Source organism: Callithrix jacchus, chromosome 15 (assembly GCF_049354715.1).
Source record: "Callithrix jacchus isolate 240 chromosome 15, calJac240_pri, whole genome shotgun sequence".
Taxonomy (NCBI): domain Eukaryota; kingdom Metazoa; phylum Chordata; class Mammalia; order Primates; family Cebidae; genus Callithrix; species Callithrix jacchus.
In genome coordinates, this window is record NC_133516.1 from 42,481,847 (window position 1) to 42,486,408 (window position 4,562).

The 4,562-nt window shown below is 37.2% G+C and overlaps 1 protein-coding gene across 19 annotated transcripts in view; it reads right to left on the minus strand.

Annotated features, from left to right (window-relative positions):
• Positions 1-4,562, minus strand: part of FHIT (fragile histidine triad diadenosine triphosphatase) — a 1,534,178-nt gene that overhangs the window by 1,004,623 nt on the left and 524,993 nt on the right. The gene's annotated exons all lie outside the window — the stretch shown is intronic.

Here is a 4,562-nt window from a genome sequence, read left to right on the forward strand (position 1 = left end):
ATGATAAGAATTCTACTTTCCCTCTGGTACAGGGAGGACAACTTATCTCCTGCTTCTAAGGAAAAGAAGAAAGGTCAGAGTATATTTTTTGTATCTGCTATTTTTCCCAAGAGCCTTTAAGCTCAAAATAGTCAACATACTAGAGCAACATATTTTGGGGTGTTGTGTTCTGAACTCCTTCAATCTGTAGCATGTCTCTTCTGTCATTCTTTAGGCTCTTGGGGACTTTTGAGAAACCATTATGAATGGGAAAGATGTAATATTTACTCCCAGGAAGACTGCTTTGGTGATCTAGTTTGTGAATTAGACTCAGGAAACAGGCTGGGTATTGGAAAGGAAGTCACAAATGTGCGATGGAATTTGTAAAGGGGTGACTCAGGCCTAGAATACTGTCCTTGGAAGAGACCCTGGCATGGAGAGAACAGAATGTTAACCTCACTCTGAGGCTGGGAAGACTAAGGGAGTCTGAGGTGTGAGGAGGGATGGAAACAACAGGTCACACAATATGACAGAAGACAGCACATGGAGTGGAAAGAACATGAACTCTAGAGTCTGAAAGTCCTATATCTGGACTTGACACCATATTCTGCTATGTGGTCTTCAGTGAGTATGCTAGGCTGAATATTGGCTCTGCAAACATATCCACATCAAATCTCTGGAGTTTGTGAATGTGACCTTGTTTACAAAAATGGTCCTTGTAGATATAATTAAATTGAGAATCTTGAGATGAGGAAATCATGCTGGATTATTCTGGGAGCCCTAAATGCTACTGCAAATATCTTTATGTGGGGGAGGTGGGGGAATTTGAGCCACACAGGAGAAAAGGCAATATGATCATGGAGACATCTGAGTTATGTGGCCTCAAGCCAAGGTGTCCCATCAACCACCAGAAGCTGGAAGTGGCAAGGAATGGAATCCCTCCTAGAGCCTCTGGAGGGATCTTGGCTCTTAAACACCTTAATTTTGGGCTTCTGGCCTCCAGAGCTGTGAGAGCCACCAAGTTCATGGTTATTTTTTATAGCAGCCACAAGGAAGGAGATAATAAAGCCAGCTACTGACCTCTCTGAATCTCAGTGCCCTCATCTGTAAAATAGAATCAATCCAATTTCTCTTTTTATAGTAAAAGATTGAATTCTATTTTACAGATGAGAAACCTCATAATTGTATGGATCTATTTACAAACTCCCTCTCCATTCATGTTGTCATTGGAATTACATCTACCTGCATTATGAATCCCACAAGATGATGCTATAATTTTTACTTAAACGTATATAGTCTTAAAACATTAAGAGGAAAAAACGGGTTTTTATATTTACCTTACTATTTATGATTTCTAACATTTTTATTTTTACATAAGGATCTGAGTTTTCATCTACTTTTCCTATCACCCCAAAGAACAAAACATTTCTTTTTTTTTTTTTTTTTCCATTTCTTTTTTGGGATGGAGTCTTGTTCTGTTGCCCAGGCTGGAGTGCAGTGGCGTGATCTTGGCTCACTACAACCTTTGCCTCCTGGGTTGAAACTTCTCCTGCCTCAGCCTCCTGAGTAGCTGGGACTACAGGCACATGCCACCAAACGCAGCCAACTTTCTGTATTTTAATAGAGACAGGCTTTCACCGTGTTGCCCAGGCTGCTCTCAAACTCCTGAGCTCAGGCAATCCACGCTCCTCGGCCTCCCAAAGTGCTAGGATTGTAGGCATGAGCCACCCTGTGCCAGGCCCAGCATTTCTTATAGTATAAGTTGGTCTTCTGACAATAAATATTCTGTTTTTGTTTATCTGAATGCAACTTTATTTTGACTCCATTCTTGAAGTATGAGTATCTTTGGATATGGACTGCTGGATTGAGAGTCTCATCTCCTTTCAGCACATAAAAAAAATATTGTTTAGTTGTTTTTGCTTCCATAGCTTTTGCTTTCATACTTTTTGAAGGTAAGTGGGCAGTATTTAGCAATGTAGTTCCTCTCTATATACGGTGTTGTTTTTCTCTGGCTATTTTCAAGATAGTGTCTTAGGATTTTAGCAATTTGATTATAACGTGACTCAGTATTTTGATTATGTACATTTATCTCTCACCAATTTTGGGAAGTTTGGGGCCATTATTTCTTCAAATATTGGGTTGGGGCAAAAGTAACTGTGGGTTTTGTAATCAAAAGTAACTGCAAAGCCGCAATTACTTTTGCACCATCCTAATTTTTTTCTTTTTGTTTTGAGACAGAGTTTTCCTCTTGTCACCCAGGATGGAGTGCAATGATGCAATCTCGGCTCACTGCAACCTCTGCCTCCTGAGTTCAAGTGATTCTCCTGCCTCAGCCTCCCACTATGGTGGATTACAGGCACCCACCACCATGCTCGGATAATTTTTGTATTTTTAGTAGAGATGAGTTTTACCACATCGGCAAGGCTGGTCTCGAACTGCTGACTTCAGTAGCTGAGGTTGCTCCAAACTCTGTCCTCTGGTTTGTAAGGCCAGAAAGACTGAGCTTCCTATAGGAATTTCAGCTACTCTGTGTGGCTCTACCTGTGCCTTGACATCAGGATTATCGTCGTAAAAAATTTAACCTATACTTCGTCCAGATGTCTTCAATCTCCTTCCAGAAGCTGGCTGCCTTTGTTCATTCTTCAGATCTCTCAGGGAGTTTTGTTGTTGCTGCTGCTTGTGTTTTGTGAGGGTTATGGACTACATGGAAAGCAGAAATTGTTCTTTTGGATTTAACTTTTACAGTAATTGCAAGCACACTCATCTCATCTGTGTCAGTTAAAGGAATATTTACAACGTTAGCATTAAATAACATACCTTGCTTCAGGTTTCTGGTAGATATACTGCATTATGCTGCATAAGCTCCTCCTCTTCCTAGCTGATTAAATTAATATGATTTGCTTGTTGGTTTTATTTAACAGAAGAAAAGAAGTCTATATTTATTACTCCATTAGTTTTATTTCCCACAGATTGATTTTGTTACTCTCTTTTAATAATAAAGATCTCAGGGCTATTAATTTTCTGCTAAATACAGCTTTAGCCATTTAAAATATTGATACATAGAGTTCTTAGTCTCCTAATAATTTATTATATAGTTTCCTTTCCTATTTGAATCCAGAGTTTTTAGGAAAAGGCTTTGTTTTTTGTTATTGTTATTTCTGTTTTCCAAGCTACTGATTTTTGCATTTAACCTTCTGCTATTAATGTCTAGTTCTAGTTCAGTGTAGACAGATCATGGAGCTTGTTAACTCTTTATAGCTCGTACTTGAGTATGGTTTCTTTGAGGTATAATATATTATCAATGGTTTTCTAAATTCTTCATGGTTCCTTAAAAAAGTGTATTGTTTATTTCTAGAGAACAAAGTTCAATAAATATTTATTAAATCAGCTTTGTTAGATTATTAAAACACTCTATTCTGTGTTTATGTGACCCATGAAAGATCAATACAAGTGTATTAAAGTTTCACACAACAATTCTACTTCTATCAATTTTTCCTTGTGCTTCTAACAGCCTTTATTTTGTGTATTTTAAGGCTGTTACTATGTCAATAAAATTCAGAACTGCCTTATCTTCATTGTGAAGTCTCTCTTGAAGAAAATATAACCTTCTTGATATCGTTGAATATTTTATAGGCTTTGATTCTATATTGTCTAAATTTTGCCAATATTACTTTTTTTTTTATTTTGCTTTTGTCTAATAAATCTTTTTCATCCTATTGTTTTTTCTTTTTTAATCTAGTGAATTACTTTGTTTTAGGCATATTTCTTCTCAGTAACCTATGGTTAGATTTTGCTTTTTAACTGAAAGATACAGTTGTTGTATTTTAACAGACTAGTTTTATGAACATTTTACAATGAGATTAACTTTACACAATGCTTTCACATTGATATTTGTTCTTTTCAATGTATAAGGTGCATGAAGAGTCTCATTCATATGTTGTGCATAAGTAAATTCAAAGCCAGGTAGGTTGGATGCATTTCCCAAGGTCATTCAGGCAATATGTGGCAGTGGCAAGTCTTAACCAAAGGATGACAATATTAAGACAATGGCTTTTTACAAATATATAATGTGGCTTTGCTGACCATCAATATTCAGATAGACAATTTGGTAAAATTATCTATCTATATATATATATATATATATATATATATATATATTCTTTTTTGAGATGGGGTTTCACACTTATTGCCACGGTTGGAGTACAATGGCATGATCTTGGCTCACTGCAATCTCTGCCTCCTGGGTTCAAGTGATTCTTCTGCCTCAGCTTCCCAGTTAGCTGGGAATACAGGTGTGCACCACCATGCCAGGCTAATTTTGTATTTTTATTAGAGACAGGCTTTCACCATATTGGCCAGGCTGGTCTCAAACTCCTGACTCTAGGTGATCCACATGTTTCAGCCTCCCAAAGTGCTGGGATTACAGGCTTAGGCCACCATGCCCAGCCATGATCAAATTATCTACTTTTTCTTCCACTTAGGGCCACTACACTATTTATTTGTATTGCCATAAATATGTTTGTAACACTGTAATCTTATTTCATGCTTTGTGTAGTGCTTTATTGTTTTTTCTTTGTTTTATA